This window comes from Arvicola amphibius, chromosome 10 (assembly GCF_903992535.2).
Source record: "Arvicola amphibius chromosome 10, mArvAmp1.2, whole genome shotgun sequence".
Taxonomy (NCBI): domain Eukaryota; kingdom Metazoa; phylum Chordata; class Mammalia; order Rodentia; family Cricetidae; genus Arvicola; species Arvicola amphibius.
This window is the reverse complement of record NC_052056.1, coordinates 15005624-15028578: the sequence shown is the minus strand read 5'-3', so window position 1 is coordinate 15028578 and position 22955 is coordinate 15005624.

Sequence of the window (22955 nt, the reverse complement as noted above, 5' to 3'; positions counted from 1 at the left end):
GGTAAAGTAACTCTATATTTAAATATAGGACAATGTGTTTGTTTATACAAAGACCAGATTTTAAACTACAAAAATTTAGTAAGTTTTGTAATTGAAGATATACATTGATGAATCTTTGAAAGTTATTTTATTGGAAGAGAAAATATGGGACCCTGTGGGATGTGCAGTTCTTAATAAAAACTGTACAATTTATCTTATATCTGAGTTGCAAACTTAGAAGACAGTAACTCATAGATGGCCTTGTAGATTTCTATAAGGATGATGTCTTAGAGTGCACGTGTCATAGACCCCCTAAAAAGCTTAACATACTGTCTTATATCCTGTCACTTATACTGTAGCCAAATGTGAAAACTCTGTAAATCTCAGAGTTCAAATGAGTCACCAATTACTTATGGCAGTGGAGATGGACTTTAGATATATAGCAACAGGTATAAAGTATCATTATCCAGATGTCTCAATGTTCCTTAAATCTCATAATCTGTAAATCTTTCATCCACTGTTTTTTTTTAACTATATCCAATGGTATGTGACAAAAATAGCACATCAAAATGCTCAACAATATAGTACGGATAATTCATTTAGCCACATGAACTACGATAATGATTATCTCCTTTATTTTTTATTTCCTGTCTTTATTAAATAATGCAGCATAAAATTATAAAATAATTATATTGGGAGATAAATTGTAATATATATAGAAATACAATATATATATTATATTCAGATTCTAAGCTAAACACTAAAGAAAGGAGAATTGGAAACAGATATAAAAATAATATCTCCACATTACATCTGTGGAATAATAGCACATTTTAAGATTAGTGTGTTTTATAGAAATAGCAACAGATTTTAATTGTGTAAAGATAATTTAAATGTTGGGAAATGTACTCAGTAAATTGAAGATCTTACTAAAAGTATGCGTAATAAACCATCTGGTTATTTTATTTTCCATTATACATTATTAATTAAATATAGTTTTTTCAGTGATCATTAAATTTTCTCATTTCTAAATGAAGATAGAGAAACAACATATGCAAAAAATTCAGCATGCTTAGAATGTCTCTAAAAACATTGTCGGAAGTAATCAAGCTTAGGCAGCAAGATTGTCTCTGCTAATGTGACAAATGGAGCATAAATTTCTTCACTTTTAATTAGTAGAAATCCTATGTTATGCTAATTAAAGATATATTTAAAATTGACAAGAAATGCAAATTTTTACAGAGTATTTGTAATTTAACAAAAAATCATACAATTTTAGTGAATTTGTTTCAGACAATTTAAATTTTTTTTCTTAAATTGGCTTTCAAAATTTTATTTTACTACCTCATTATTTTGAAACTTATTGACCAAACCTACATAAAGAACTTTTAAATATGAACATATGCAATTCTCAGTGTTTCAATAACAAATAATCAGGGTGAATATTTGCTAATTTTTTAAATATCTCCCTAGTTTATCATATATGTTATTTAGATAGATGCTTATATAATGATCCCTTCAGTTTTCTCATACGTTTTTGGAGGCATTTTATATAATTATTTCAAATATTAGGAATATGTTAGGGTTCTATACATCAGTAAAAATGATGTACCAAGTATTATAATTTTACAGTATAAAATTTATTTAGAGTATTGTTTGGTTTTGCAGAACAAGAATAGCTTAGTCCTTTACATACCAAAATAGGGTATAAAAAAAATCAGTTGTGAAGACACGAAGAAATGGATTCAAGTTTTTTTTTTTTTTTTTTTTTTTAAAGTTGTACAGGCCATTTCATGATTTTCCTTAAAACTGAAATTGTTGATATAATAAAAGAAAATAAGTTTGTGTCATAAGTGATTAGAAATCTATTAACACTTAAAAAAATTTGTAAGCTTATAAAAGAACGTCAGTCCCTGTTCTGAATGAAATTTAAATGAACCTATTTTTGAGCATAATAGTGATCTTCACAAATCTACTGATTTCTTAAATGTTTAAGATACTATAATACAGAATTTTATCTTCGCTGTTCAAGATTCATAGAATAAGGTTTAAAAGTTTTATAAAATAACCATTCTCTTTAAGAAGAATGCTTTGGGACTGTGAGGAGCAGTTACAAGAATAACAAAATCAGATCATAATACATGAACAGAAAACTGGAACATTAAATTTTTCATATTTCTTATGTCACACAGGCATATTCTACTATGATTAAAATATGAAATCAGATTTCATTTATGTTTTTGTTCTAAGATTTATCAGGGTAACACTAATTAAAAATTGGAGTAGCAGACAAGTATAGAATGACGTGAAATCTGTTCAGCATATTTCATTTCTGGCAATGAAATGAAATAGTAAGACCACTAATGACAATGAGAACAACTTAAAATATAACAAAGCATCTCACCATCTCATAGAGCACAGTAAAAACAGTCCATATAAATGGAATCCAGCTTGAAGGCATGGTAAATTATAACAAACTTGTGACGCTTCTGCTGCTTGAGAGGAATAGAATTTTCTTTCAGATCTCACTGTAAATTTCAAAATAAAGAGACTAGAATGCAACTATGTGGTTTTCCATCATTGTTATATATGAAATTAATGATTCATAATGTCAAAAACAAAATAAATAAGAATACGAGTTTTTATTATTATCAACCCAATGAAACATATACGTTAATAAATTTTTTTATAATTTGTAAATATTTTGGCATATGTTAAATATATGAATTTATAATTATCCATTGATTTTATTATTAATTTATTTTCAAAATATAAGAAAGCAAAGTAAATGAATTTGAAAAATTAATCTCAATTCATGGTTTTCTTCCTCTCTCTGTTCTACCCATCCATGCAGTTTATGAATCATAATTTCATTTATTAAAAAGTTAGAATAGCATTTAATGTTTTTCTCTTTATCACTCATTTGTGTTGATGAATATTTGTGAGACTTCAATAATGATTGGTTTAATGCAAGACAAGCACAGAAAAGATCAGCTTTCTTTAAGTGAGCAACATATAAATGTTTTTTTTGAAAACATATAAAAGACACTAATATTCTAATTATTCTACTTTTGGACACACAGACATTTACATGTTACAAAATATTATGTCTTTATAAATTTGACTGTTTTATTTTTATCTTTAAATCAAATACTAAGTTCATGTGGAATAAAGGTTATTTTTATTTAATTCATTTATTTATATATGCTTACCAATTAAGATTTTTTTTATTATTACTTTATTAATACTAGGAATCAAAATTTCCACTTCCTCTCCTCCTCCCACTTCCTTCCCGCTCCCCCACGCACCTGCCCCCTGCCCCTCCAGTCCTAAGAGAGGACAGGGTACCCTACCCTGTAGGAAGTTCAAGGCCCTCCTCCCCACCTAGGCTTAGAAAGGTATTCATCCAAATAGACTAGGATCCCAAAAAGCCAGAATATGCCATAGAGACAAAACCCAGTGCCATTATCATTGGCTTCTCAGTCGGCCACACATTCAGAGGGTCCAGTTTGATCCCATGCTCATTCAGTCCCATTCCAACTGTCTTTGGTGAGCTCCCATTAGTTCAGGCACAATGTCTCAGTGAGTGGATCAACCCCTCATGGTCCTGACTTCTTTGCTCATATTCTCCCTCAATCTGTTCTCCAACTGGATCTTGGGTGCTCGGTCCAGTACTCCCATGTAGGTCTCTGTCTCTTTCTCCATCTGTAGCCGGACGAAGGTTCTATGGTATATTCAAGATAGTCATCAGTCTGACTACAGGATTTGGCCAGTTCAGGCATCCTCTCCTCTACTGATCAGGGTCCTAGCTGTGAACATCCCTGAGGACATCTGGGAACCCCTCTAAAGCCAAGCCTCTTGCCAACCTCACAATGCTTCCCTTAATTAATATATCTTCTTCTCTGCTCTCATATCTGTCCTTCCTCCATCTCAACCATCCTATTCCCCCAATCTCTCCTCAATCCTCCCCTTCTCTCTTCTCTCTCCCAATCTCCCCTTCCCCCCACACAACCCCCACCCCCATTCTCCCAGCTTTTGCCTGGCGATCTTGTCTGCTACCAATTTCCAGGAGGATCTATATATGCTTTTGTTTAAGTCCACCTTATTACTTAGGTTCTCTAGGATCATGAACTATAGGCTTAATGTCCTTTGTTTATGACTAGAATCCACTAATGAATGAGAAGTTAGAGCTAATGGACAGAGATTTAATTAATACAGTTTCTGTGTGGTTATTTGGGGAATGAGCTACCAGGCTTCCAGGAAACAAACAAGCGGCCCTCCCTATAACATCTGTGAATGTCAGAGGTTTTGAATCCCTGGAAGCTTGTGTTAAAGGTAGTTGTGTGAATAATTGGGCTAAAACCCAGAGCTGGCTGTGTGTTTTTAAACACTGAGACATCTCTTTAGGCCAAACTATTCTAATAACCTGATATTTATATTCTTTCAAAAGCATATTGTCCTCCCCTTGTTTTTAGAAAACTGTAAAAAATGAAATAGGCTTTAGCAAAGTGTGTGTGATTACTTGAAGTAGCAGGTACCAAAATTCCCCTCCCGACCCCATTTTTATTTTCTTGATTTTTACAATAGTTTTGTACATTTAAACTTTTGTACAGTAGTTTTCTTTGAGTTTTATAAATTTTATTATTAAAACCTCAGAGTTTCATGTAACGACATTTTTATTTTTATTTATGTTTAACAGTATTGATTGAATAATTCTTCTTAAGACAGTAACTGAACTAGAAAAAACAGATCAAATACGTGTGATTAGGTAAGTTTCTAACTTACATTTGTGAGAAGCAAACACAAACTATTACACTGATTAAAAAAAACTGTATATTTTAAATAACTACTTTCCTATATTCTCTCAATGAGCCTACATCATTCATGAAATAATTTCTCATCTCTGATAATCACTGATGCTTAAGTTGCTGGCTGCTGTATCTCACTGTTTGAGACAGCTGTAGAATAAATCAAGCATCAAATAGACTCTAATTCACTCACCTTTACTCTGCCGTGCCTTTTACGGCAAGGTTATATAGATGTCATAGAATTACTTGATTAACATTCTTTTAGGGGGAGTAATACTTCAGTACAAACTCATGAAGCTGAACTGAATCAATAAAAGTTTGGTTGGTATGGAAATGAACATTATTGAACCTTACAGAGCAGTGAGCATGACAAAAATCAGGAAAAATAAAGTGACTCAGAAAGAGTAATTATTACTTGTTTTTATTTTCTTTGCATAATGTTGCTTGAGAATAAATTTATAATATCTTTTTGAATTGTATAGTAGTTCCCACTCTCTGGCATTAAGTAGCTGTGATAGACATAATGCATAGTAGTATCTGTGAAATAGTGATCAAGTCTTAGATATCAAGGAAGCCAAGATGGTCATGATAATTTTAAACATCTTTTTTCCTTTCTGTTATTTTTGTTTGTTTGCTTATTTTTGTTTTGTGTCTCAGGACAGCATTTTGCTGTTGCTTTGGAGCCTTTCCTGGAGCTAGTAGACTGTAGACAAGACTGGCCTTGAAATCATAGAGATCTGCCTAATTTTGCCTCCCGTGTGTTGGGATAAAAGGTGTCAGCCACCACCTCATGGCTTTTAAGTTTCTTTCTAATTTAAACATTTTCCCTCTTGTCTTAATTGGGTTAAATTGCCTGCATTCAAATAATAAAATCTGATTTTATTTTATTTTATTTTATCTGGTTCCTGGTACCAAACTAAAACTGGAGCATTGTGCTTTGGGCCTGTAACCCTGGCCTATGTGCATGGAAACAGATGTGTTCCAGGATACTGAACAGGAAGCTAGTCTAGCACAAATAGTGGCTTTCAGATTCAATAAAATACCCTCTCCAAAAAGGCATGAAGAGAATACTCAATGAATACACTTTCCACAAGAATGTTTCTCCTCCCTCCATGTATGCATGAACAACTGTACCCACACATGCACAAGAACATACACTAAATAATATTCAAAGAGATCCGCTAAAATTTTCTGATGTGGAATGTCCTTCTGTATATGTGTTGCTTTTTTGGGTGAAGAATAAAGTTGTTTTGGCCAATAGCTTAACAGAGTAAAGCCAAACAGAAAATCCAGAGAGAGAGAAAGAGAGAGAGAGAGAGAGAGAGAGAGAGAGAGAGAGAGAGAGAGAGAGAGAGAGAGAGAGAGAGAGAGAGAGAGAGAGAGAGATTAGGCAGAGTCAAAGAGATGCCTTGTAGCTGTTGAAGGACACCACAAACTTTTCAGTAAATCACAGCCTAAAGTTTTCAGTAAATCACAGCCTCTAGGCAATATGCAGATTCATAGAAATGGACCCATTGAGATGGTGGGACAGATCTAACGGGAGACCACCAAGTCCAGTTGGAATGGAACTGATGGAACAGGGGACCAAACCGGGCTCTCTGAATGTGGCTGACGGTGGAGGAGGACTGAGAAACCAAGGACAACAGCAATGAATGTGAACTCTACAGCATGGGCGGGCTCACTGTGAGCCTTAACCTTCACCTGGCGATGGATGGAGATAGAGACAGAGCCCCACATTGGAGCACCGGACTGAGCTCCCAAAGTTCTGATGAGGAGCAGAAGGAGAGAGATCATGAGAAAGAAAGTCAGAACCATGAGGGATGCGTTCACCCACTGAGACAGCAGGACAGAACTAATGGGAGACCACCAAGTCCACTTGGAATGGGACTGATTTAACATGCGACCAAATCGGACTCTCTGAAAGTGGCTGATGGTGGAGGCTGACCGAGGAGCCAAGGACAATGGCGATGGGCTTGGTCTCTACGACATGGACGGGCTCTGTGTGCGCCTTGTCAGTTTGGTTGCTCACCTTCCTGGACCTGGAGGGAGTTGGGAGGACCTTGGACTCAACATAGTGTAGAGAACCCTGATGGCTCTTTGGCCTGGAGAGGGAGGGAGTGGGGGTATGGGTGGAGGGGAGGGGAGGGAAGGGGGAGGAGGAGGGGAGGAGATGGCAATTTTTAATAAAAAATAAATAAACTGGAAAAAAATTGAAAAAGCAAATCCAAAAAAAACATAGTCTTTTTTTTTTCTTTTTTTTCAGACACAGTACAGAGCTTCCCTGCTGTATGAATTCCTTCTGCTAGTAGCCTTTAAGTTACCCTCCCACTTGGGCATGGCCTCTTATAGTATATATGCCTATATAAAGCACAAGTCCGACCACTTTTCTGGCTTTGAGCTTTGGGTGCTGTTCCCGGTTCTAGCAGAGGATTGTGATCTGTGAGTCTTCCCCTAAATAACTAACCCTCTATTATATTTAATTCTGAGCTAGTGTGGGATTTCTTTTAAGCATTCTTCACTCTCTTTCTAATTATAATAAAAAGAGTGCTGCTTTTGACACTATCCAACAAAAATCAGTGCTGGATACAGAGGCTGACATTTAAAAAATAATTTATAAATGTGTCTGTGCATAAATACTTTCCACAATAACTCAACGTCTTTTTTCCTGAAACTACTTCTAGATCAGGGTTAATTAGTTCTTATAAAAAAAATGCAGTGTAAAGCATATGATGTCCTACCCATAAAATAACACGTTATTTAATAATAGATATTCAATACTACTCAACTTCAAAAACGTTTATTCCTTTTCTGAATTATGTGGCTATAAACAGATTTCTGGAACCTGGTAAAGAAGCATGGTCTTGCTAACACCATTACATTATAGCGTAATAAGTTCAGATGTTTTGCAACGAGTAAATGATACTTTTCTTATGTTAGCCTTTTTAATTGGTGATAATTTTACTGATAGTTATTATGATGATGTTGGAGATTCTGACAGATGAAGGAAAATTTTTCTTTAGAGAGGTGTAAAATACAAATGATCCATGATTTATGATTTATGATAGATTTAAATTTACTTCTATTTTTGTGGTTTTAAGGTCTTTATTCTTTTTTATATTTTTATTATTATTATTAAAAATTTCCGCCTCCTCCCCACCTCCCATTTCTCTCCCCCTCCCTCCACTCCCCTCTCCTTCCCTCTCCAGTGAAGGAGCAGTCAGTGTTCCCTGCCCTGCAGGAAGTCCAAGGTCCTCCCCCCTCCATCCAGGTCCAGGAAGGTGAGCATCTAAACAGACTAGGCTCCCTAAAGCCAGTACATGCAGTAGGATTATAACCCAGTGCCATTGTCCTTGGCTTCTCAGTCAGACCTCGTTTTCTGCCACTAATTTACAGGGTGTAAATGTAACATATAATCTGTATAAGCTACAATTCTAATAGTGAATTTTGATCATTTTCATACCCAGAGCCATGCTACATAGCAATTTTCAGGATACTGGTATTATTATAGATCTCGTGTTCATAAGTGATCTATATAGCTAAGCTTTGATAAGCTATAGTGATTGACACATGTAAGAGATTCATTTTCAAACTTGCAATTCTGTCCATTTAAAGGGACATTTAATTATGAAACAGCTTCAATTTCCTCTTTGTTGACACTATTAATTTTTTAAAAGAATAATTTTTATTAATTCCTATTTGCAATTTAAGGTTTATTTTAATTAAATTTATGTGTATGCCTCTGCATGTGGTTGTCGGTTTGTACTCATGCAGATGTAAAGGAAGGTAGATGATGCCTGGCTCCCTGGCACTGGAGTTAGACATTATGAACTTCTCAATGTTGTTGCTGAGTCTCAAGAAGAATGGCTCTGAAATAATCCTCTTTTACACTGTATAGATTTGTCACTCATTTTAATAAAATGCTGATTGACCAGAAGCCAGGCAGGAAATAGTTTGGCTGGGTGACCAAACTAAGAATGATGGGATGGAGAAGCATGGAGTCAGTAATTGACAGTTGGACCCAGGGAAAGCAGGAGATAAACATGCAATGCTAATAAAGGTACCAAGTCACATAGCAAAGTATAGATAGACGTATGGGTCAATTTAAGTATAAGAGTTAGCTAGTAACAAGCCTGAGCTATCAACCTTCCACTTATAGGCAATGTTAAGCCTCCAAATCAATTATTTGGGAAGTGGCTGCCAGGTATTTGGGAGCAGGCAGTCAGGACAGGAAATGCCCAAGTACAAAGAGTAGTAAAGCACTCTTAAGCACTGAACCATTTCTCCAGTCCAAAACTATTATTCATTTGAAATAATTTCTGGAAAAAAATAAGTAAATTAACAAAGATCTCAAATAAATGAACACTTTACATATTGAAATGTATTTTCCCCCAAATGAAACTCAAGGCACTTATATCAATTTATATTTACTCTAAAAGTTACCAGTAACTACTTCTTTGATCTTTGGTAAATTAATATTATTAACTATTTTTTTCAGTCTTTTAAAATGAGATAATCTAAAAAGAAAATGTTACACTCAGCTCTCTGGTTCTTATTGATATTGGTCAATCTACTTATTTTTATTACTGTAGTGACAGGATCATCTAAAAGAAGAAACTTAAAAGAGGGGTTCATCTTTCTCATGGCTTGAAAATAAAGCAAGTCCAGTATGGTGAAGGTCACTGAGAAGTGACTGCAAAGGCTGTGGCTGCTATCAAGTGAGAAGGCAAGATGAGCTAAGGTGCTCCTGTCAATAATTTTTGTTAATCATAGGACTTCAAGGATGACACTGCCCAATTAAGCACAATCATTCATTCTTTAGTTTGTTTTTGTTTGAAACAAAAGATATAATTTATAGAAAACCCCATCAACATGTCTTCTATACAAATAAATACATAAAAACAATAATATTCTTATTTTTATCATCTCCAAAATGCAAATGTCAATATATAATACAAAAATAATGTGAACATGGGTAAGCACATGGTAGTCACTTAGAATACTTTCTGAAAACACCATAGAGACGATAGGATCTACATGTTGAACTAACTACTCAGTTTCTGAGCAAACCATGATTTGTATTTATCATTAACTTCACTCTGTTCATTAATCAGCTTAAAACAAACATAGAAATACTTGCTTCATTTAGCATTCTTTGCATGGACAACCTCTGAAAATGTAATTACAGAAACCTTCAAGGTTCTACAGATCCATGCTAAAATTTAAACAAAAATATCAATTCAGATACAGTCATTAACACAGTAATAATAAACCTTGTCATTTTCTTTAACTGATAATTTCCTTTGTACTAAAATGACAAATGGCATATTATGATTAGAGTTATCCACTGACATACTTGGAGAAATTATTTAATTATGCTATCTTTTACATTTTCACATGAATGAATTAAGAAAGATGTTATGGCCAAATGCATATCATTTTGCATAAACTACTTAAAGAAGTAAATAAATCAAGCAATTATTTCCAAATCACACGAGCAACCACAGATTGCTCAAGAAAAGGCAGCAGAAGTAATCACCTTTTTAGGTTACATATTTAATTTATCATGCTGACAGAATGAAATGCAAGTCTCTACACACCCTCTCAGAGAATTAAACAAGGCAGTGGAGCCTGGAATCATAAACTTTTAGTAAAATAATGTAATGTTTAAAAAGTGCAAATGAAGTATTCAAGAAGAGCTTCTCATTAAACGTGTATATGACATGAAACATAGCAAAGTTATTTAGAAAGATTTAGGCACCAATGTGTATGTACTTTGATTCATAATAAAATTAGTTATGTTAATTTTTTAATTTAATGAATAGTTGCGCTAAATATAAAATTAAAATTTGATAAATATTAAAATTTGTATTTGAAGACAACATTTTCTTCAAACTAACTTGAGAAGATACATATTAAGCAGACATAATTTGATAGTTGAAATAGATTTAGCATATTGTCCTTACACTATTGAAAAGTAAATTAAACATCTAGAAAACCTGCAAAAATGTCATAGAATATTTTTATATGTAGTTTTATATATAGTTTTATTTTATAGTTTCTTTTTATTTGTTTTATGTCAGTAGAATAATTTTCAAGAAATCCACAATTTTTAGAATTTTTGAAGTCATTTTACTTGAATGATTGTTTGCCTGTATATGTGTATCTGCCTTGTGTATACACCCTCTGCCAAGCAAGGTGATTAAGGAACTTGTATATTTTGGAACTGCTGTTGTAAATTATTGTAAGTTACTATGTGTGTTCTGCAAATTGAACCCTGTTCCTATGAAAGAAAAACATATGGCTAATTTCAGCAGCCAACTTGATTTCAGTCTTTGCTCCCTTGCCCTGAGCTTCTGCGTTAACTATTAGGAAGTACTTCCCAGGAGATCTCACCTAAACAATGCTCATTTATCATTAATCATACCTGATTTTCAGCCATGCCTAATGAGCTTCCATTGTCCTTATAAACAATGGTTTTACTTCTGTGAGTTCTTAATCAAAAATCTTGCATGACTTGACCTGGAGAATCATTGCTCCCTTCTGAAACCTCTAAAGCCAAGCTTCCAATCTCTACATTTCTCCCAACACTTCTATCTCTTGTCTTCCACAAAACTGACAAACTGAGACTCAACGGTTTTTCCAACCCACAATTCTAAATGTTCCCCATATACTTTCCTAAAACAATATCATCAGGTTCTTGGCAGCAACAACACTAATCTCCTTGTACAATTTTCTATTCTAGTTTCCTTGCCGTTGTTTTTGTAAATAGCCCACCAGGGAAGAAAGGGGTCATTTCATTATACAGGTAACAGTTAATCACTCAGGGTAGCCAGCAGGAACTTGACAGTGAAGTGACTGAGGAATGCTACTTATTAGGATGCTATGTGGCTCATGTTCAGCTATCTTTTTTATATAGCTCAAGCCCAGAAATGGCACAGACAATGGGGGTTGGACCAGTTTATTTCAATAATTCATCAAGAAAATACACCCATAGGCATACATATTGGTCAATCCGATGGAGGCAATTTTTCTATTAAAATTCCTCTTTCCATGATTAGCAAGCACAGATGGTAACTGAGAATGATGCAGACAACTTTATTTTCCCGTGGAGCCTTATTAGGAAACAACAGAAACTGACTATCGGAAGTTGAAGTGGACTCTGCATTTCTAAAGATGCCAATTACCATAATAAGCAAGCAATTGGTGATAGAAATAAGCAATTAATGATAGAAAATTTAAAAAAATTCCTTAACATAGGTATGTTTTCTGGATGTATTTTTAAATATATTTTTAATTGAAACAGAAATACATTACTTTCCACCTTCACTTTTAACCTTCCAGTCCATCCAAAGAATTCTCTATCTCCTCCCATGTACCCACACTTTCAAGTTGTTAGTCTTGTCTTCCTTTATTATTACTGCTAAAGACACACATATATAAATATGAATGTATATGCATGCAGAAATCATGCTTGAATTAATATAAATGCATTAGTTTTATTTGAGGTATAGGAAATAACTTCATTCTAATGTGCAATAAGGAGAGGTCTCATTTTAAAGATTGTATGTTCTCTATTAAAGTTTGTTTTTTGTCCTAAAGTTAATGTTTTCTAAAATAAACATTCATAAATATCTATAAAAAATAAGATACATCTATTACTTAGATTTCCAAAATTTTTATAGAAAAGATTTATTTCCATACAATTGCTGAAAATGTTACTATTATATAATAAAGTACAAATTGTTGGATAGCACATTCATATTATGACAACTTAATAAAGTATTCTACAGAAGTTATAAACCTGTTTTTGAATGATTTCAAATGACATATTAGACAGAACTTCGAGCCTCAGGGCATCAAGTTTTCATATTACTTTTTCTGTGTTTCACCCCATTTTGTTATCTTTTTGCCAATGGCAAGTGATATCATTTTATATTTATATTTGTTTTCACATTTATTATGCCTAATTTGAAATGACTCAAAGGCTAATGCATTGAACTGTCATGTACAGAAATAAATCTAAATGATTGGAGTGTTGGAAAGTAAAAGTAATTTTGCACTATATATATATATATATATATATATATATGTATATAATCAAGGCACCCTGTATTTATACTGACTTGTCATATAAATTCAATGAGATGAATTTGTTTATCATAAACTTTTTCCTTAATATAAGCTATATCATTCATTTTAAGTCAATTTATTAGTTAAGCCATAAATATTTATTGCTGTTTGTTTATTAAAACAATCATAATCTCCCTCCTTCTGCTCCTCATCAGGACCTTGGGAGCTCAGTCCAGGGCTCCAATGTGGGCCTCTGTCTCTATCTCCATCCATCACCAGATGAAGGTTCTATGGTAATATGGAAGATAATCATCAGTGTGGCTATAGGACAAGGCCAGTTCAGGCGCCCTTTCCTCTGCTTCCCAATAAACAAGCTGGGGACATCTCCGTGGACACCTGGGAAGCCGTCTAGAATCAAGACTCTTGCCAAACCTAAAATAGCTCCCGTAATTAAGATATATACTTCCCCCAACCTCCCCTCCTCCATCCCAACCTATCCATTCCCTCAAGCTCTCCCTATCCTCTCCTTCTCCCTTCTCTCCCTGCATCTCCCCTTATCCCCACTTCACCCCCACCCCCGTGCTCTCATCCCCTGCCCAGCAATTTTGTCCATTTCCAATATACAGGATGATAAAAATATGTTTATCTTTGGGTTCACCATCTTATTTACCTTCTCTAGGCTCACGAATTATAGGCTCTATTCCTTTATTTATGGCTAGAATCCACTTATGAGTGAGTACATACCATATTCATCTTTTTGGGTTTGGTTTACCTCACTCAGTAAAGTGTTTTCTATTTCCATCTATTTGCATGCAAAATTCAAGATGTCATTATTTTTTACCGCTGAGAAAGTCAGGATGGTGAGGGGTGCATTCACCCACTGAGACGGTGGGACAGATCTAATGGGAGATCACCAAGACCATTTGGAATGGGACTGGGGAACATGCGATCAAACCGGACTCCTTGAATGCGGCTGATGGCTTACTGTGAAGCCAAGGACAATGGCGATGGGCTTTGATTCTATGGCATGGACAGGCTCTGTGTGAGCCTTGTCAGTTTGGATGCTCACCTTCCTGGACTTGGGGGGAGTTGGGAGGACCTTGGACTTCCCATAGTGTAGGGAACCCTGACTACTCTTTGGCCTGGAGAGGGAGGGAGTGGGGGTATGGGTGGAGGAGACGGGAGGGAAGTGGGAGGAGGGGAGGAGATGAAAATTTTTAATAAAAAAAAATGAAAAAGGAAAAAAGAAAAAGAAAACAATCATAAACAATCAGTAGAAATTGAGTGGTTTTAATAATAATATTGCAACTTTGTGCCATGAAAACAGTATCACAAATCTGAAATGCAGTTGAGTAGAAAACTGGAGTTTATGTTGTTTTGTACCATATGTAGGTTGTGAGGGAGAATGTTCACTTCTCTCTCTCATGATTTCTTGGCTTAAAATCAGATGAATGTCAAAAGCAGGCTAAACCTTCCATTGCATTTAGTGACATTTTGTTATCCATTAAATACTGTTCTCAAATTAGAACAAATTCAGATGTTGGAGATTAGGGTTTGGGGGTTCTGAGTGAAGAGCCTCATTTCAACTAATTACATTTTACTTTTCCAACACAATGTGCTTTTAAAAGTGTTTGAACTGTTCAATCTTTTTTAAACAACACAACCAAACTCTCTCTTCCCTCCTCTACATCCAGTCTTTCCTTCCATCCCTCTTCTCCTCCCCATCCCTTCTCCTTCAGAAAATGGCAGTCCTCCTAAGGATATCAACCAGCCAAGACATATGAAGTTACAGAAAAACTAGGTTTCCATTGTAGGTCAATATATCCTTGAAGCACACTGGCTGATATTCAGAAGACTTTTCTATTGTCTAGTGTCTCTCTGCTGCTGTTTCTTTCTCATTAACATTAAGAAAATTCAAGGCTAATAAATCATAAATAATAAATCTATTTCTGGGGGAATTTTGCATCCCTTTCTGTATGTTACCTCATTCATGTTTTTTTCTTTTTCTTTTTTCTTTTTTTTCTTTTTCTTGTTCTTCTTCTTGTTCTTGTTCTTCTTGTTGTTCTTCTTGTTGTTCTTCTTCTTGTTCTTCTTCTTTTTCTTCCTCTTTCTCTCTCTCTCTCTCTCTCTCTCTCAGTTTATTTGCATTTACCTGAGAATTATGTGATTTCATTTAATTGGAGCTTTATATCAGTCCACTTTGTGTTGTAATGAGAGCCCCTTTGTTTTTCCCAGACACCCATCTAGCTTAGCCCCCCAAATAACCACACATAAACTCTATTAATTAAAATACTAGCCCATTAGCTCTAGTTTCTTATCGGATATTTCTTACATCTTAACCCATTTCTATTCATCTGTGTATTGCCACGTGACTGTGGCTTACCAGCAAGATTTTAACCAGTGTCTGTCCATGGCTTCCCTGACTCTACTTTCTTCCTCCCAAAATATAGTTCTCTTTTCTCTGCCTACCTAAGTTCTGCCTTATCAACTAGGCCAAAGCAGTTTCTTTATTTATTAACCAATAAAAGCAGCACATGAACAGAAGGACCTCCTACACCAACTGTGTATAGTTAGTTATATTCTTTACTCTATTTCTGCATCTAGTGACAGTCATCTATTTTGTTTTCCATTTCTGAGTATCATGATAAGAGCAGCAACGAACAGATGTAAGTAAGTGGCTCTATATTAAGATGGAAAATCCTTTGGCTATGTGCCCAATAGTGATAGAGTTGGATCTTTAAGATTTGTTTCTTGCTTCCTGAAGTACAGCTACAATGATTTCCACAGTGGTGGCACAGCATTTGCCCTCTCACACCAAAGGATTTATGCTATCCTTCCTCCCCATCCTGTTCATCATGTGTTGTCTTTTGATTTATTGACTTTCTGGCCTTCTGACTGTATGAGATTCCTAGGTACTTTAAAGTACCATTAAGTATTAATATATAAATTATAAATGTACAATATCAGGATCTCTCCCTAAACTAAAAATTTCTCTCCTTCTCTCTCTCTCTCTCTCTCTCTCTCTCTCTCTCTCTCTCTCTCTCTCTCTCTCTCTCTCTCTCTCTTCATTTTTTCATTTGCTCTTTCTTAAAAAGCTAGACTTGTTGTAAGGTAAGCTCTCATTATCTTGCTGTTCATATCCTGTAATGACATTGATGTTAGAGGCATGAGAAGCCTTGTTGGACTTTCAATGGATGTTGGAGATTCAATCTCATTTCTTATTGTGTAAAACCCAGGAACTCTTATACATTGGACCATATTTCAATTGCTAGATTCATTTTCATTTGTTGCTGGATTTATTTTCCTTTGTAAATAGCTAGCATTTTTCAATGTAGTATGTGCTCCTTTGATGTAAAATGATCTTCTCAAGTAATAATTATTTCTACAAATATCAATCATTTGTCAAGTAGTGTACTGAAGTTATTTTTATATTGATATTGCCTTTCAAAATCTGAGAAAAGTGTTTTACTGTCTCATTAAGAGTGGCCTTCAAAAAAATGAAAATGATAAAAAATAAATAAATAAAAGAGTGGCCTTGAACACACCATGTCACTGATGTCAAATTCAATTAAAAGATACACCTGTCCTAGCTTCCTAATTTTTTTGGCCTCAGAGATATATAGTATCATTTCCAAGTCAAGTTGAACATATTTAGGTCTACATAATATATATCATGACAAATGTTCATTGTTTTTCAAAAATACTACCTTTAGTGCCAGTAATAATTCAAGAAGTTCCTGAAAACTTCTAATTTTTAATCACCTAAACTTGATACTGAGCTTTAGAATCTGAGAACTCAAGAATTTAGTGAATATGTAATTTGAACATTAGTGAGATTATCAGATATTTGTAAAAATGAATCATCTCATCTTTTTTTATGACTATCTCACTCTCCAACCTGTTACATGAAAATTTTTCCCTGGATAATTAAATAGAAAAAATGTTTAGCAAGAAAATATAATACGTATCAGAATATGCACATGTATATATAAAAAGATATATACTTCTATATTCATCACCTAAAATAATAAACCTAAAAGTGTTTTCCCATTCTCTTAATTATATTTTTAAAATAATTTCTTGAGATTATAATATAATGACATTATATTATACCCTCTTTCTTTTTCTCCCCCCAACACTGCTCAGGTATGTATGACCATTACTTTCATTACTTTCTCTCTCTCTCTCTCTCTCTCTCTCTCTCTCTCTCTCTCTCTCTCTCTCTCACACACACACACACACACACACACACACACATATACATACAGAAAATCTTGTCCTCTTTTTAATTGTTGTTGCACACACATTCTGTATGTGTTCCTAAGAATATAAATATGTGTACTCAGTTCATATAATGTTTCTTGTACGTGTCATGTTCTTTTAAGAGCAAGAGACAGAATCAACATGGGATCACAGGATGTTTTATATATAAACTCATGAAATGTCATAAAAGTCTGAGAAAATTAAGAAGCACGATAAAGTACCGATTTATATTCCTTTCAATTATTTTCTCTTCCTTCCTTTCATGATATTCTTCAATGGTTTAATCTCTAACAGTATTCACCTGGCACTATAGTGCATTTATTTGCCAAATTGACTGAGCTTTTTAGACGTCTTTAGATTTAAAGAAAATTCAGTATTCTGCTGACTATAGCCAAATGTTATTCTCATAAATCAGTGAAGCACATTTATAAATCATATGAAAAAAAGTACCTGTAGTTTATACAGTTGCTAAAATTATATCATTAGTGACTATGTATGCACTCAATTTAAGTTACTTATTGCAATGAGAGGTTATTTTTTTAAACTACAATATTTTTTTAAAAATCCTACACTGGCATTTAGAGTGTGGCAAGCTCAATTGAACTGGGGACAATATTAAGAACTCATTAATAATTACCAAGAAATAATCTGTTTTGTAAGGTTGTTTTTGATCTTTTTACTGTTGATTAATGGTTTCAGCTCTTAATCATGTTCATCCCCATTCTTTTTGCTTATATCATCCTCTTTTTGCCTCTAAAGCCATTCTTCTCAACAATGAATGACACCTCCAACTTTCAATTCCTCATGTTCTGTTTGGTGTCCTGCATTAAGTCAGCATTTCCTGCCTGATCAAATATGGGAGGTTATTCACTGTAACAAAAGTAACTTATCAGTGGCAACACAACTGAGAAAGAAGATAGTTCCTCCTCAACAACCATTAACTGTCAAAAAATCCTCTGTAAAATTTACAACCCCTCTCATACCTCCCCATCCAAGAATAAAGGCTGAAATGTCCATCTCTATGTCATGTCTAAAGAGAAACAAAACAGTTTATCTTTACCCTGATACTATGAGTGCCATTGAAATTGATGTCAGTCATCTATTCTTTGAAAGATAAAAGTAAAATGGACTTAGTTTGGCAAGAGTTTTTAATCTAAAAAAATGATGCATTTTTGTTCAGATTATTTATTTATATTTATATAAAGATATGTTAAGCTATATTTGGTTGTTTTTTTTCTGAAAGTAACTACAATATATGTGTACTGTTTGTTGAGGCAAGGAAAAGGTATCAGATACCCCGGATGTGGGATTACAGTTGATCATGAGATATGATACAGGACTGAAGCCAGATCCTGGAACAGAAACTTCTTAACTATTGAGCTTTCTCTCTATTTCTTTTTTGGGGAGGGGGATTTGAGACAGGACTTATCTGGGTAACTTTGATGAACTAGGTCTTGTAGACTAGTCTGGCCTTGAGTGCACAGAGATATGGCTGCCTCTGCTCTTATTTATATTTCACTTTTGTCACTTATTACCACTGCTATCTTTATTCAATTAACTTAATATTAAAATAAAGTTTCATATTTATTAAAATATAATAATTAAATGATATACACACTAATTTGGTTGTGATATATTCAATAAATAATATTTTTATTTCTTATTGTCTTAATATAAATGGAAAAAAACTTTTATATTTGATGCAGAATAAAAATTTTTAATCCTTATTCTATTTAACTCAAGGTTAAAAAAACAAAACAATTTGAACTTGAGAGATGAAAATATTAAAATTGTCATCTTTATGATTCTGTAGTTTATTAATCTGAGTATTGTGTGTTGATAGCTTATGTGTTTGGGAGAAAATTCACTCTCCTCCTTTTGTGACTTCCTATGATATTTTTGGCACTTGATATTTTTCACTTCAAGCTACATGACTCCATCTCTAGACTATCATATAGGTTTAACTCTGATGCTACTGTCTCCATGACACTATATTATAGCAACAAAAGTATAGGCCACATTACATAACAAAGTACAGTAATAATATCATCACAGCCTCATTGCACCTATGAAAAATGAGGTCTTCAAATAGGGTCATCCCCTCAGACAATGAGAAGCACTTTGCTAGTAAGATGGTTTGAAATTTAAGTTATGAGACTTTTAATTCAATGAAGCACATGCCAAGGGAAGTCTATTCATCATTTATCATATATATGCATGCTTGGGTCTCTGATTTATAAACAGGTAAATTTTCAGATTTTCAGAAGATGTTTATCTCTGTATTATGCAGTATGCTGTTGCTAACTGATTCATATTTGTAACACTACTGTGATTATGAAGCAAACATTTAAAAATGGCTACTACAAGATGAGTTTCATATTAAGTTTTAAAGTATAGAGGATGTATTAACATTTAGAAACTAAAAGTTTGGCTGTTTCTTTCCTTCAGTATTTGATGGGAAGACAACATAGCATTCTCTCCTGATTTTATACATTGTGTCCTTTAAGACAGCAGTGAAGTGAACCATTGAAAAAGTAAAACACTCCACTGAACTGAAAAACAAACTCTGATTGGGAAAGTAATGCCTCAGGAGAAAGCGGGTTTTGCAATCTCTGTTTTCATGTCTCCTTCTGCCTTTGATGGATGATAAAAATAGCTAAGGAAGCTAAATTTTAAACAAAAGACTACAGTGCCTTATATGTAATTACTTGTTTGTTTGCATATGTGCTGTAGTTTCAAAGAATTCAGCAAAATGCAGACAAAATGTCAAGTGTCAGTACACTAAGGAAAATAAATCCATTATATCCATCATTCTGTTTATTTAACCAAGGCAAATTAGACATAGTTCATAACTTTCAATATAGTTTAAAAATCACAAAAATAATAAATATCTTTGAATTATATATAAGGTGATTTTTTCTAAATTATCTAAGTAAAATCTAATTTTATGATAACGAAGGGATTAAGAATGTATATTAAATATAATTTAGGTATTTTGTTGAGTCATGCTAACAGTATGTATGGATATATAAAACTTACACAATGTAATTTTTAATGTAATTAAAGTCATTACAGAATGTGCTGGCTATAAAGCATGTGGAAAGAGACATTTATATTTAAAACGACTGGTATTGTTTTAAAATGAGCCCATGAATAACTGTGTCCCTTACTTTAAACTTGAAATCAATATAAGGATTAGAGCAATTTAAAAGGAAATTTAGAAGTCAAAGACGACAGGAGTTGAAATGAATATTAAATAAAGCAAATGGAATGGACATGACTGGAAAGATAAATGTGAGAAAGGTATGAACAATGTTAGTTCACTGGCCAATGCCAAACAACCAAAATGAGTAAACTTCTAAATCAGAAGATCCTGGTAGAAAACATGAAGACAAAAGATTAAACCAAATGAACATGATGGAAGAAGGAGAGTAAAACAGGACCAAGAGGACAGGCATCAATTTATGTTGTAGGAATGTAAGATCTGTGGTCTTATCACTGAAAATTCAAACTAGGAAATTTATCAATTTCTGTATTACCTATATAGTCAATTTTGTTTCCTGAAATTAAATTATGTTTCATGGGACAATAAACAAAAATCAAGTTCTACTGAAAATTTTGAATTAATCCTAGAGAGTACTGGTGGTAGATTATATCGCCAGAGTAGATACTGAGGTTTGTAATAGCATTTTATGGATATGCTAGCTATCATATTCTGATAAAATACATGCAGATGTGCTGAAAGGAAAAAAGTATATGTTGTTTTCAGGTTTATACATGTGTGAAAGAAAAATAAATAAAAAGAAGGTACTGAGAGGAAGAAATTATAGATGTGAGGGAAAAAGAAAGAAGAAAATATCCATGCTAAAATTTCCATGCTAAAATATCAGAACTGCTTACAACACACATATTTAAATAATATCAGTTGAGGAAGGGACAATTAAGCACATAAAAATTTTTATAACATATACAGTATTTTATGATTGGTACTACAAAAAGGTCAGTAGCATATGCAAATCATTTCAGGAAATCAATTAATAAAAGAGAATACATACTTCCATTCCCTCAAATTCTCCTCCCTCTCCCTTTCTCACCTCATCCCCCTTTCCACTCTCCCTTCTCTCCCCACCATCATGCTCCCAATTTTGTCATTAGACCTTGCCTATTTCCTCTTCTAAGGAGGATATATATATGTGTGTGTGTGTGTGTGTGTGTGTGTGTGTGTGTGTGTGTGTGTGTGAATTTGACCAATAAACTAATATCCATACCAATGCAAATCTCTATAGCATATCCTGCTTTAAATGTAAAAGAACATTTATGAACAATATTTGTGAATATGGGCATAGTTATTCTCCAAGCTGCTTCCTGCTGTTTAATGGGCAAAGTAACTTTTTGAGGGGCATTCAAGGCAACCTTTCAGGAGGTCTTATTCCAACAAACTATATTAGCCTGAAAGCAATTCATAGGATCTCATCCTCTTTGGAAACAAAAGAACCTCTTTTTCAAAGCAACATATTCTTAGATCCAGATTTTGAAGACAAGATACTTTTAAAGGCTATATGGTGGTTTAGCTTCACAACACCAGAATCAAATCTATCTCTCTCTCTAGTCAAAAAAAAAAAACAAAGATAACACAATAATATACACAATCCAGACTCTGTAAATTTTCCATCTGTAAGTGGCTTGTTTTTCTCCCAAGCCTACATCCATTAATCCAATACCTTGACCCATTTAGTTTTTTTTTTCTATCTGTATTTGTCTTTATTGCATTTCTGTAAGTTTTTACTGATTAGGATGGCTTCTTAAAATGATAAACACTGGACAAGCTGCGGTGGCACACACCTTTAAACCCAGCACTCAGGAGGCAAAGGCATGTGAATCTGTGTGAGTTTGAGGCCAGCCTGGTCTATAAGAGCTAGTTCCAGTACATCTAGGACTGTTACACAGGGAAACTTTATCTCTAAAAACAAAACAACAACAACGAAAAATACTAAGCACTTCTTAAAAAACTTAAGCTACAACATTACTTGGATATACACAGTACTTTCTTCTTGGTCCACACAGTCCAACATAGTGGAAATCTGTTCACTGCCTCTACAAGTCATGCTCATTGCCCCAGTTTTAGGCACAGAGCAAGTCTATGTTGCCATAAAGCATGTTGCAGTACACTGCTCACAAATCCCATCCTAATCCTCAGCCTCCTGAAAGAGCCAGAAGTCACGCTGGAAGCATGGCCCAGAAAGTCAGCATTTCAAAATGGCGCAGCTTTTTTTCTTTTCCTGCCACTGAATCAGGATAACCTCTCTTAAAGAGCTGCAGCAAGCTGCCAGCTGAAAAATTAATATGGCTAAACTTTTTTTTTTTTTGAGCCTAGAATTTCTTTTCAAGCTCTCTCAAGTTTTAAGTGGATTTTACTTGGTTATGTGGGCGCCAATTTGTAGTAAGGAAGCCTGCTTGTTTATACCCTGCTGCTTAGCCCTGAAATCATCACACAGAAACTGTACTAATTAAATCACTGCTTGGCCGATTAGCTCTAGCTTCCTATTGACTAACTCTTACATATTAATTTCACCCATTTGTATTAATCAGTGTATCACCATGTGGCTGTGGTTTATGGGCTAAAGGTATGGTGTCTGTCTCCGGTGGAACTACATGGCTTCTCTGTGACTGCACCCTTCTTTCTCCTAGAATTCAGTTTAAGTTTCCCCTCCTACTTCTATTTTACCCTATCAGAACAAGCCAGTTTTCATTATTCATTAATGGTAATCACAGCATACATAGAATCTCACATAGATTAGATAGATAGATAGATAGATAGATAGATAGATAGATAGA